Here is a 13,994-nt window from a genome sequence, read left to right on the forward strand (position 1 = left end):
GCCCTGGGCCACTGCTCCATATTAAACCAGGAATGGGGAGCCCACCTCCAATGATCACCTTGGACCCTGCCTTCAAGCATTGATGCACTCTCCTTCGTGGGTTATGTTTGGCCTCGAAACCCTTAGGACTCAGACTTCCAGTTTTGGTGCCTATTTTTGGATCGTGAACGTTGGAGGCTCCAGGCTTTAACTTCGAGGACTGACCTCTTGGTGTCTGCACCATATCTATTTCATAGAGATGTTTATATATTATTTTTGAATTTGCCTGCATTCTTTTAGTTTTCTTATATTTCTTTTCATTGCTGTGTGTTTGGAGTAGAGAGAATCCATCAGCGTGATTTTCTGTGCCATCTTAACTGGAAGTCATGTGGGCTGAGGTTTTAAAGGAAATAAAGTGAGATATTTCGTTTTACATAGTACTAAAAGCTAACCACAAAAATGCTTTTCTGTGTGAGTTCATTGACCCATAACATGCAGTTATTTAAACTCCTTCAGAGGCTGGCAGCCCCCAAAAGATGGGATTTATTAGGGATTAAGCAGGTGGGTTTTATTAGGATTCAATGGTTCTCTATAAGGATTTTACCTTTTATTTGTCATTTTGGTGGTAACTTAAAAAAAATCGATTGTTTCCAAGCAACCAAATTTTAACTAAATGTTGTCTTAAGATGTCAGTGTCTGCAGTTGTGTTTGTATTGGTGACAAGGAGCACTACTTTTAGATATTGAAAAATGAACAGAGGTAAAAATGTAAATAATGTGCTTGAGCTGAATGAGACATTTCTGTTTCACGAATTGAACTATCCCCAGCATACACAACAGAAGCTGCCAGTAGCAGTCAGTACCAAGTCCACCTGACTAGTCTAAGTGAGGCTTAGTAACCTACATTATTGATCACATTGAAATCACTTTGTCAATTGAAATTTTATTGATTTTGTAGAGTTGTTGGTATTTGTGCATTTAAAAATATCTATAGTTGTATAAGTTATAAGTACAATACATATTTTGCTAGTTTTATGTTTGTTAGTATTTAATAGAATAATGATTTTAGACGATTCTAAGAGCTCTCAAGATTCATTCCTTACTTTATTTTTTCCATCACCATTTATCCCCGCTGTGCCTCTTGCACAGCCCCCGCCCCTGCCCATATCACTACACTGTTGTTCATGTCCGGGAGTTCTCTCTGTCTTTTCTTTTTCTCTTTCGCTCAGTCCCTCTACCACCCCACCACCACCCTCCTCCAACCAGAGCTGTCTGCCTGCTCTTCAAGAATCTTTTTCTTCAAGTTTGAGAAACATGAATCAAACGTAACTTAACTCTTCCTATGAAGTGTAGTAGCATCCTGGGCTTGGTTTTGATGTTTTTCCTGGTTCATCGCTGCTCATACTTCATTGGCTTAGCTCATGCATCGTTTCTGTATGGCTCCTTCTCTCCTAGCCCTTCCCACAAAGGATTATGTTTTATCTGTTTATAGACCCTGATTTCCTCATTAGCCACAGGTTGTGTTAGATCAAGGAACACTGCCATCTTTTTATTTGCAATGTTTTTCAGAGTTCTTGTCATAAAGTAAGTTCCCAATAAATGAGTGGGATTTTTGTTTGTTTTTGTTTATTTAGTAATAAATTACCGGTGGAACAAACCAACAGTGGAAAGAGGCAGAAGTAACTTGGAGCCGAGTCACCAGTGACAGAGCCAAGAAGATTTCTAGTATTTTAATATCTAATGTGCCCCTCAGCCCATTTTTCTAACTGGTCTCACCAAAAGTTCACAGTCTGACTGTCAGGTAAGTGAATTGAAGACAAGAATGCAAGGAAAGAAATAACCAGTATTCTAACAGAATGTATGCACGAGACAGGTGTTTCTCGAGTCCCAGCGAGAGCTGTGAGGTGCTGAGAAAGAACAAGGGTGGCGTTTCTAGCTTAGTAGCCTGAAGGCAGCACTATCTTGAAAGGATCCACTTGGAAACCAGGTCCAGAGAATAGCTCTTTCCCCCGCACGGTGGGAACATGGGTGGAAGAAGGGAGCTCAGGAAATCTCCAGACAGATTGAATTTCCTTAATTCTTTGCAAAGCCATCTGAAGAGTGTGTACGCTCTGCACCTGGGTTGCAGTTGCCTCTGCTGATTCCTCAGACCCAGATTTTGTTTATGATTGAGGTTTGTTTGAAATTATCTGCAAATTTCAGGTATGTGTTTTTGATTAGGGTGTCTCAGAGGTGAAACACTGCTGACTCAACAGAAAAAAAGCCAGCTCCTCCTAGTGGAAATTTTCTTAACACGTCATTGTTTTAAGGGGAATAATATCATTTGTTTCTTTCATAAACACTTTATGGAAATTAGAATATTTTATTGTAACTTTTTAAAAAAAACCCACAAACACAGGGACAGATTGACCAATCTTAAAATAATGAAGCAAAGAAACATTAAAGTAATTTAAAAATACTGGCATCAGGCTCTCAGTAAGGAAGAATGTTGTTAAGCTTAAGCATAGTTGAACATAAGTTTCTTAATTATATATTTGATTATATTTCTAGAAGTTTTAAATATTTTCTGACAAGGCCATTGTGCCCCTAGCTGATGACAGTAATTGAAGGCTAGGTATTTGGTTTGTCTTTTTTTCTTCTTCCATAAACAGCATGTTTTGTAGCATTCTGTTCACAAATCTGTTTGGTGCTTATTTCATGGAGAAGCTCCTTCAGTTGATTCATGCTCAGGGGAAATGGAAAATAAGTAGTGCTCTTTATTAGGTCACCACTTTGAGCAGGTTGTGGTCTGTATATAGTATATATAGACAAGTGATGGCGAACCTTTTGAGCTTGGCGTGTCAGCATTTTGAAAAACCCTAACTTAACTCTACTGCCGTGTCACATATAGAAATTTTTTGATATTTGCAACCATAGTAAAACAAAGACTTATATTTTTGATATTTTATATATTTAAATGCCATTTAACAAAGAAAAATCAACCAAAACAATGAGTTTGCGTGTCACCTCTGACATGCGTGTCATAGGTTCGCCATCACTGGTATAGACTTACCTTTCATACCCCTGGCTTTTAGTTGGTGCAGAACAAAGGAAAGCGATTTTGAACCCTCTTGGCTCCCTTGACAAGTACTGTATGTGGCCATTTTTGATGCTGTGACATTCATAATGACCTTTGTTAGAAATATTGACAATCTGGGAACTACATGATGTCTAGCAACACAGAATTAGTCAGAATTTTATTATTTTATCTACCGAATCCACTAAGGTTTGTGTACTTATTTATTCACATATTTATTCAACAAATATTTATTGAGTTCCTACTGTGTGCCAGGTACTGTGCATAATAGTGATTTTCAGAATGTGTTCAGCAAACTAGGTTCTGAGATGTGCCAGCTAGAACATGTTTGACTACAAGTAACAGAAAATCCAATGAGAGATGGGGTTAGCCCAAAGGAAAATTCCAAGGTTGGCTACTTCATTGCCTCTGCTATGCTAGTTGAGAGGACCCAGGTCCATCTTTCTGCTTTGCTACTTGCGGCAGGTTGATCAGTCCTGGGAGGCTTACTTACTCCTGGGTCCCAAGGTGACTACTGCTGTTCTGAGTGTCACATGAAATGTACAGTGTCTAGTATGGAAAAGCATGTATTTATTTAAGATTGAGACTCTCTCAGAAACCCTCCAGCTAAAGTTAGCTCTCATTTCCCAGAGTTGCATAATAGTGCCCGTACCTATAGTCGGTAGGAGGGCAAATGGGAATACCAGGGCTGGTCTATAATAGCCATTCTCAAAATGTGTGTGGGGACCCTTTCAGGAGGGCCACAAGAGCAACACTATTTTTATAATAATCATAAAGATATTATTCGTGTTTTCTACTCTCATTCTCTCATAAGTATACCCTGGCTGGTATGTATCAGTGGTTAGAGTGTCAGCCTGTATACCAAAGAGCCGCAGCCTCAAATTCCCAGTCAAGGGCATGTACCTCTGTTGCAGGTTCTATCCTGCCACATTGGGATGCATACAGGAAGCAACCAGTCACTGAGTCTCTCTCACATCTGTCTCTCCCTCTTCCTTTGTCTCCCTCTCCCTCCCTCTCTTCTAGTTTCCCTAAAAGTCAATGGAAAATATATCCTTGGGTGAGGACTAACAAACAAACAAGTCTGAGTTGTTTTTTATAAATATATTTCTTTATTGATTTCAGAGAGGAAGAAAGAGGAAGAGGGAGATGAAAGGTCGAGGGCTATGCCCTCCATCTTACCCCAGATCCTCCATTTTTGGGCAGCCGCCATTAGCCATGTGCTCAGCAAGGAGTTTCTTCCCGGAAGCCCAAGCCTCTGCTAGCCACACCTAGGATTTCTTTAAACTAACCAATGATAATCAAGGGAAGTGCGCGCTATAGATATGACCACATCCTGTGTAATAAGACACCGACTGGCGCCTGGCCAATCGGCAGGGCCCACAGTCCTCTCTCCTCCCCTTACTTCAACCCCCCTATAAAACCCCTCTCCCCACAGAGCTAGCGCTCTCTATGCTGCTTGCCGCTGCGTCGGTGAGTGTGGTTGGAGAGCCAAGCTAGCTCGAATAAAGACTCTTTGCTTTTGCATCGGACTCGGCTGGCTCCCTGGTGGTCTTTTGGGGATCCTGAAATCTGGGCATAACAGGAGACAGAAACATCAATGATGAGAGAGAATCACTGATCGACTGCCTTCTGCACGCTCCCCACTGAGGATTGAGCCCACAACCCCAGTATGTGCCCCTGGCCAGAATTGAACCTGGGACCCCTCAGTCCACAGGCCGATGCTCTATCCACTGAGCCAAACCAGACAGGGCACAAGTCTGAGTTTTAAGGAAATGTGTCATCTACCTTATCTTTTATGTCCTTAAATAAACGATGCTAAACAATATTTCTCCAGTTCGTATGAAATGAATATAGGCATAGATATCCACTTGAAGGCATGTGCACTAAGCAGAATTGTAGGAGAGTCTTTTGGTATCGTTCAAAAGATGTGTAGTCAGCTCTCAATTGTCTAATAAGTGTGCTGCTTAACAAAAAAATTAGTGCAGTTGTGAAAAATGTTGAAATCACCATGAATCTAAAGAATCATCCCATTTTACAAGGCGTGCATTTTATTTATTTATTTATTTGACCTGCATGGCACTGCCTTATTTTGTCTGCTGGAGCACAGACCATCTTATTCTCTTGCCACTTATCCTCCCTAGTGGTGAATTGGATGTCTCTCCCTCCTGTGTCTCCCTCCTCATGACAATAGCCCTCTCTGGGCAAAGCAGTAGCCACATAGCTAAGCGATGGTGGAGGCACAGGCAGGAGAGAAAAAGATTGTCTCCCCCCCCCCCCCCCCCCCCAACCAGGATGGGAAAAAAAGAGCCATTATTCGAGGACATGAAGTAAGAAGAGGAAGCAAACACTGGGACTCTATCTCTGGCCAATTCTGGTGGCTTGAATATTTTCAGATATCTCAGATAAAAAATAGAGAAAACTTACAGACTGTTTCAACAATTTAAATCCTTTGATTGTATCCATCAAGTACTTTGTTTTGATTAGCATTTATAAATTATAACACTTTTTCTTTTTTCCCTTACTTGGGGTAATGTCTATATGTTAATGTACATCTAGAAGTTAAATGTGTTTTTTTGTGTATGTGTGATTGTGGAAAGTAACATCTAGAAAAGCACATAAACATGACTTACACTTTAATAAGTTATTAAAATATTAGTACAGAGATTATTGCTGTCAAGGTCAAGACATAGAATATGGCACCCTTGAGAGCCATTCACACGTACCCTCCAGTAGCACTTCTTCCCTTCCTCTAAAGCAGCGGTTCTCAACCTGTGGGTGGTGACCCCTTTTGGGGTCGAATGACCCTTTCACAGGGGTTGCCTAAGACCATCAGAAAAACACATATATAATTACATATTGTTTTTGTGATTAATCACTATGCTTTAATTATGTTCAATTTGTAACAATGAAAATACATTCTGCATATCAGATATTTACATTATGATTCATAACAGTAGCAAAATTACAGTTATGAAGTAGCAATGAAAATAATTTTATGGTTGGGGGTCATCACAACATGAGGAATTGTATTAAAGGGTCGCGGCATTAGGAAGGTTTAGAACCACTGCTCTAAAGTAACAGGTTTCCTGACTTTTTTTAGGATAATCACAGCAGTTTAGTTTTACCTGTTTTTGAACTTTTTATAAATGAATCATATCTCATAGGTTGGTTTCTTTTTCTCAACATTATGATGGTCAATTCAGCTCTATGCCTGTAGCAGTAGTTGCTGATTTTACGTATTCTTTCTTTTGATGGCATGTGGGCTGTTATTAATTTGAAAGCTTATTAAATATTTATGTACACTATATTCTATACACCATGAGCAGAATGTTCATAGCAGCATTATTCATAATATGCCCAAGGTTATCTTCAAACAGCAGATCATCCACAAAAATCAGCTCTGCAACCCACCATAAACCAGCTGCATATATAGGGTAGGACAAAGATTACATGGGCAAGTAGGAATTATAGGCATGGGGAAGTAGGCAATAGGGGTTGGGGCGGGATTCCATTGTTTGGGCAATAAGGTTGTTAAACTTTCCGTGATAATAGGCAGTTCTTGAATGAGAATGGACCACATTCCAAGGTTGACTCCCAGGTCCAAGTTTGACTGTCAGGTCCATGGTTGACTCTCAGGTCCTGGGGGTGTACAACTCCCAGCCAGGTTAGAATGTCCTTTCTTTAATCAGAACAAGGCAATCATGGTTAACAGAGTATTGTTACAGAATTTACCAGGCGACCGAAAAATATACAGGGAGTACTTGGAGATTCAGGAAAAACCCATTTATTTTCAGATGTACTAGCACAGTGACTCGGGAGCCTGTTTCCAAATCCTGAGTGAGTGAATATGGAGGAAGCTTTCCCTTTATACCCTTTGGTTTCTTTGTCCCCCAAATATGGATCAGGCTTCCGGACCTTTCACGGGCTTTGCAAAAAGGCCCGTGTGTTGGTATGGGGGACATGAGACCACATCTAAAGGCCTGGCGCCAGTGCTGATAACCTCCTCCGGGGTTTGTGTATGGTTCATGGTTTCTGACCTCTGTAAAACGGGAGTATTCTGGGAAACAGGTTCTGTGAGACAGGACAGGCATCAGTGGAGTTAATTATCCGCTAGCAAGAGTGTGCATTAGAAGGCAGGTTTCTGGCACAGATTCAGATTGCTAGTCCCCTCTTCCCCCAAAATGTCTTATATTCCCAATCAGTAAGATTGCTATTTCTTGTAATATAGGTAGTCCCCAATATTCTGTTTTTGCCCCTAGCAGGATCATCTTAATTCATTTTTAGTTTCATACTTATTCTGTAGTCTCTATCGGGCCTGGATCACTTCTGAGTCACCTATACTCTCAGGGTTCACCCAACCCTAAATGTGGGATGGTTTATCAGGAACTCACTTTGGCAGCCCTGACATCCTATTTTTACTCTTCAGTAAGACTTTCAAAAGAGCTGCTTTCCCTCTTAACTAGTTATTGAGTATCAGAAATGCCTGCTTAGGCCTTTGCAACCATATGTATGCAAGGTCTTTCTCTGATAATTCCACATTGTTTTTCTGGTTCTTTGATGGTTTTGTGTTATGTCATTATATTTCATGTAGCCTTATATAATAACTTGAAGCAGAAAGGTTGGTCTCCAATAACTTAAGTAGAATTGATATTGGATGCAATTTTAACTTAAGTATGTTTACATTAAATATATCCTGTACCATATTATTATTTACCAATTTTCTTTAATCATGAGAACTTATTATAGACTTTCACTTTCAGCTATTTTAGAGTGGCTAGAAGAGCCAGGTAAAACATATTTTGAAGATATTGGAAAATTGCAAAGGTACTCTGGACTCAAGGGTAATACCTTGGAGCTAAGGGAAAGTACTTAAGTACTAGTACTTACTGAGCAGACATTCTATAGCAGCTTTTCACCCTCAGGGCATTTGCCATTTCTTGCGAAACTGGGAGACCTACAACCTGACGAAGAGGTCTTGTGCTGAATAATTTCATGGGACAGTTTCAGGGGATTGAAGAGACAGTTATTGGAGTTCCAAAGGGAAAGATTAGTTAAGGTTCTTCTTTGAAAAAATCTTTATAAAAAAGAGATACAAATCTAAGTATTTTGTATAAAGTTATAGTCTTTGATTTGCTTTAAATATGGAAAATTTTAGTAATTATTTGAACTGGTTAATGGATACATAGGGATTCATTTGGCTGTTTTCTCTGCTTTTTAATATATTTAAAGATGCTCATTGAATGGGTTAAAAAAAGGATCATTAAATTCCACTTGTACCACGTAGCCTGTTCTAAGTGAGAATATTATAAGCTGCTCTCCTTGTTGGCTGAAAGTCTGTTGCTTATGAGTGGTGTGAGACAAAGAGGCATAAACTTCATTTTCTTTGAATAGTGTATTTCCTTGCTGTTAGTTTTACCTGTAAGGAGGCACACCGTAGTCACACTAAAACTGTATGGAAAGGCAGTTCTTGAAAGCAAGCGTGGGTGCATATATATTAAAAGGACAGGAAAATGGTGCTGGGTGGGCAAAACCCACTGATATCTACTACCTTTGGTTACTCAGAACATTCAAACCTACTGTTTTACACACGTAGAATTTTTGTTGTTGTTAATCCTCACCTGAGGATATTTTTTCATTGATTTTTAGGGAGAGTAGAAGAGAGACGGAAAGACAGAAATATTGATGCAAGAGAAACACTTCGATTGGTTGCCTCCTGCACGAGCCCCGATCAGGGCCTGGGCTGGGGAGGAGCCTGCAACCGAGGTACATGCCCTTGACCGGAACCCGGGACCCTTTGGTCTACAGGCCGAAACTCTATCTACTGAGCCAAACTGGCAAAGGCCACATTCAGAATTTTTAAAACATTTCCAACTAACATAATTTAGCTCACTCTTTCTTAAGAAAGGGAGGTAACCCAAAGTAATGCCTGGTTAATGTACCTAGCTTCATGTCTTGGAGTTTGGCTAATGTTAGTTCCTCTTCCCATGTCTGTTTTGTTCTGTGAATTACAGACTTTAGAAAATTTGTCTACTAATAATATATTCCCTATGCAGTAGTAGGGCAGAGAAAAATAAAAGGAAAGGGAATTTTTAAGTATTATATGACAGTGCAAGCAAGACTTATGCAAATAGTGTCCAGAAACCTCACTCATGAATTTTGACCAACAGGCATAATTTGGACACAATGGTAGATTGCTACTGGGCACACCTGGCTTTGTCGCTTGGAAGATCAGTCCAGTGAGTGAGGCCTGCCATAGCTCTTCCCAGAATATGGACCTTTCACATGTGCTTTAAACCAGCAGTCGCCAACCTTTCAGACCTCACGGACCACCAGTGGTCCACAGACCACCAGTTGGGGACTGCTGCTTTAAACAGTACTAGAGGCCCAGTGCATGAGATTCGCCATCTCGCAGTCTGTGAGCCCTCGGGGGATGTCTGACTGATGGCTTAGACCCACTCCCCGCAGGAGAAGCAGGTCTAAGCTGGCAGTTGGACATCCTTAGTGCTGCCATGGAGGTGGGAGAGGCTCCCACCGCCGCCGCTGCATTCACCAGCTGTGAGCCCTGCCTCTGGTTGAGCATTGAATGTCATAGCAACTGGTTGTTCTGCCGTCCAATGAATTTGCATATTAGCCTTTTATTATATAGGATTGGATCTGCTGGGTCAAAGAGCTGCGTAGAAGAGTGCTTCAGTGTGGACTCTGAAGCACTCTTCAGTGCAGTGTACTCTTGGTCTGTGCCCTACCCATATTTTCTCATTGGGAGGCAAATGGGTAGAAGCTTATATAGGTCTAAAACCTGTGCAATATGTGTTGCCTTCAGAATCCCTGAGCTATCAGCCAAGCATTTTTCCTCTTAGCAGGTATAAAGGGCACAGTTATCATTTACTTTATTTTTATGTTTATTATTTTTGAGTAAGTAATTAATGTACATGACATTTGATTGAAAAGTTACAAAAAAGTATACTGTAAAACCGAAGTTCTTTTTCTGCCCTTATTCAGCTACCTGCGTCTCCACACTGGAGGCAACCACTGGTACTTGTTTCTTGTGTATCCTCATTAAGGGCATATCCTGACTTGACACAGACCATTGGATCACAAGAAGCTTCTTAAAGTGGAGGCCCTCTGTCTGTGGGATTTATATCCCACCCTGAAATGCATGCGAGGCTCCTGTATCTCCTTACTCTCCCTGTTCTATTAGCCTGACAGCTGCAGTGTGGTGGACCATTGTAGTGTGCTGTGTCCTGAGTTGATACCCCTTAGGCAGGTGAAAGGAAGCTACTTTCTCATGTCTTCAGTTTATCACAATGGAGAAATGCATTTACTGGCTCATCACTGCATTCTAGGTGCCAAGGATGGTATTAATTTTCTCCAGTTAGGCCCCGCACTGAAAATGCAGTTTGAGTTGGAGTCACCATTTGATTATGTTTATGATAGTCTAATATTATTGAGGGCTCTTTGGCCCCTCAGTTGGGGAGGTGGGGTTCTCTGAATCACCAGATGTGTGGCATTGTTCTTTTTATAGTCCAGTGGCTTTCACCTGTTCATTCCTACTGGAGGAACATGAGTCAGAGGCCCCGACTGCAGGTGATGCCTTATAATCTGTATTACCTTCTTGTTCTGTGGACTTCTGGTTTCCAATTCCCTAATACGAACAGGAGTTCCACTCCCATTTTCCCTGACTTAGGCCAGCAACCAGTCCTAAATTTCCATCCTGTCTTCAAAGGTCTGTTGACTGTAGCCCACTATCTGGTATCAGTTTGTATCAGGCACTGTATCAATTTCAGGCTGTATCAGTTGTTTTTGTTCTTTGATTAAAAATCAGAGAAATCAGCAGTGGCTAATGTAAAGGGAATAAAAGGTGTGAAAGAAGATTTATTGGAAGGCCGCTGGATAGATAATAGAAATAGAGAGAGAAGCACATAACACAGGGTAGCTCCAGGGATCTAGACGAATAGTCTCTGAATGACTTACTTCCATCCTATGTCAGTCTGTCCACTCACGGTCCATATTCCCAGCAGAGTCTGGTTTGCCTAACCTGAATTAGCGTCCCACCCTTGGCTGATGGCACAAGGTGCCTTGATTAATAGACCCACCAAGACTTGGGGAATAGAGGAGAGATACTTTCCTAAATGAGCGTAAGGAGCTAAACCAAAAGAAGGGAGGAGGAATGCGCAACACCAGATGCCTATTCATAGTATTCCAGTCAAGTCAGTGTTTCTTGTTGGGGAATCCCAGTTTTCTTTGTAGCTGCTGTCCGTCTCAGTGCATTGCAACATGTTCAACATCCTTGGCTGCTGGTCACTAAATGCGTGCAGCTCTCCCACTGCTACCATCACAACCAAGGCACCACCGCTTCCTGACCACTACCATCTCCTCCTCCCCAACTCCTCCCCCCAGCATGCCATCCCCAGACTAGCTGTGGCGTAGAACATCTGTACCTGCACTGCACGATCCCCAAAACTGTTGCCATTTAAAAAAAGCGGATATATTTCCATTGCTAAGCAAAAGGTTGTTTGTAATTTTGTTATGATAAAATAATGTTTCTTTTCTATCAAAAAGCTCTTCATTTTATTCCAGTTATAAAACAAATAAGTGATGGCGATATATAACATGGTGATTATAGCTAATCCTGTATTATATATTGAAAAGTTGTTCAAGAATAGATCTTAAAAGTTTTCATCACAAAAAAAAATTTGTATAACTATGCTGACAGATGTTAGCTAGACTTATTGTGGTGATGATCTCATAATAAATACAAATTTTGAATCATTAGGTTGTACACCTGGAACTAATGTTGTAATTCAATTGTATGTTCATTTAAAAAATGAAAAAAAAGTTCTTCAATTCAGTGTCTCCAAATATCTGAACTGATTTGCACCCACAGCCATGTGAAATATATAACAAATTTATCAATTTGTTCTTCAGTTTAGTTCTTTATTTAAGGGCATCGACTTTAGAGCCAGACCCTCTGAATTCAAGTTCCACAGTTGTAGCTCTGCTGTTTACTAGCAGTTACTTCCTTTGGGCTTTTATGTGCTCTTTGGGCAATTACATAATCTCTCGGTGCTTCTGTAAAATGATAACTATCTATTTCATAGGGTTGTTGTGAGGATTAAATTAGATGCATAAAGTATTTAATATATTCCCAAGAGCATAGTAAATATGTGTATGTAAAAGCTATATTCTAAAGTGGGATATTAATAATTAAGTTTAACATAGATAACATAAAAATACCTTACATTTTTTGGGGGGCTTTTATGTAACCTTTGGACAATTACATAATCTCTCCATGCTTCTGTAAAATGAAGAACTTATTGAATGGCCACTGGATAGATAATAGAATTATAGAGATAAAAAATTAAAATGATTTATCTGGAAAAGCATTTTGTTATGGCATTTGGCTCAGAATTATAGTTGAAAAAAATCAGTGAATTATTCATTTCTTCATTTAGTATTTGTTGAGTGTTTGCCAGACATGGCAATTTTAGGGAGACAGGAATTTACATACTAATCCCCTGAGGAAGCAGTAACTAAGTGAATACATGAATGCAGGTTAATTACCAATGTAATAGCTGTGGAGAAATCAGCAGAAAGATCTGGAAGCAGGGAGTGGTTTGGTTTGTTGGGGGAACAGATGAGAGACCTGGACTGGACCGGGTTCAGCTGGGGAGAGGAACATGGGAGACCGGAGTGGTCTGCATTTGCTGGATCTGCATTTGCAGGACCTAAGAGACTCTGGTAAGGAGCTGGGATTTTTCATTTTACAAGGAGTTAGGGTTTCTTTGCAAGGAAGTTATTGGGAGGGAAAGGGAGAATTTAAGCAGGAACATGCTGGGTCAGATATACATTTGGAAAAGTTGTTTCTGTCAGTTGTGTTAATGGAGTTGTTTTTGTCATTGAGAATAAATTGGAGAGGGGCAGGTGAAGACATGAATGGGGATGGGATGGGATGGAGGCAGTAGAAGTGAAAAGAAGTGGATGAGATCAAAACACACATACAGGTGTACTTCGGAAATATTGTGGATTTGGTTCCAGACCACTGCAATAAAGTGAATATCGCAATAAAGCGGGTTACACGAATTTTTGGTTTCTCAGTGAATATGAAAGTTATGTTTACACTACACTGTGGTCTATTAAGTGTGCAATTAAAAATACTTTATTGCTAAAAAATGCTAACCACCATCTGAGCCTTTAGTGAATCATAATCTTTTGGCTGGTGGAAAAAGATTATGGTTCACTGGTGGAAGTCTTGTCTCAGTGCTGATGAAAGTGCAGTTTCTGGAAGCACAATAAAGTTGAGAGCAATAAAATTAGGGAGATAGAATTGACAGGTATTGGTGATGACTGGATGAGGAGGACAATAAGAGAAGGGGAAGAATCATTTTTGGCTATTATATGCCATTTGACAATATGCGTATATTCCCTCTATTCTTAACCCCCCCCCCCCATTTAAACATGAACCTATTTTAAAATTAAAATTTTAGTACCATTTTAAAACTTTAATCCACCTGGTCTAGAAATTTTTTGTACAGTAACCAAATTGTACAAATCCTTTTTTAAAAAAATCTTTACCTGAGGATATGTTTTTATTGAATTTAGAGAGAGAGGAGGGAGGAAGGAAGGGAGAGAAGAAAAGATGAGAGAGAGAGAGAGAGAGAGAGAGAGAGAGAGAGAGAGAGAGAGGAAACCTTTTGGTGTATGGGACCACGCTCTAACCAACTGAGGCACACTGGCCAGGGCAGTTATATAATCTTTTTATTTATTTATTTATTTATTTATTTATATTTTTTTGCTAATATATTTTATTGATTTTTTACAGAGAGGAAGGGAGAGAGATAGACAGTTAGAAACATCGATGAGAGAGAAACATCGATCAGCTGCCTCCTGCACACCTCCTACTGGGGATGTGTCCGCAACCCAGGTACATGCCCTTGACCGGC

General features: G+C 40.2%; 1 protein-coding gene across 1 annotated transcript in view; it reads left to right on the plus strand.

Moving 5' to 3' along the window:
• The window catches only part of FANCC (Fanconi anemia complementation group C), a 226,354-nt gene that overhangs the window by 49,352 nt on the left and 163,008 nt on the right, over nucleotides 1-13,994 (plus strand). Inside the window, exon 2 of the mRNA XM_006753678.2 lies at nucleotides 1,613-1,779. The gene's annotated coding sequence lies outside the window, so the exon portion shown is untranslated. The remainder of the gene's footprint in view (nucleotides 1-1,612; nucleotides 1,780-13,994) is intronic.

Source organism: Myotis davidii, unplaced genomic scaffold (genome assembly GCF_000327345.1).
Source record: "Myotis davidii unplaced genomic scaffold, ASM32734v1 scaffold190, whole genome shotgun sequence".
NCBI lineage: Eukaryota > Metazoa > Chordata > Mammalia > Chiroptera > Vespertilionidae > Myotis > Myotis davidii.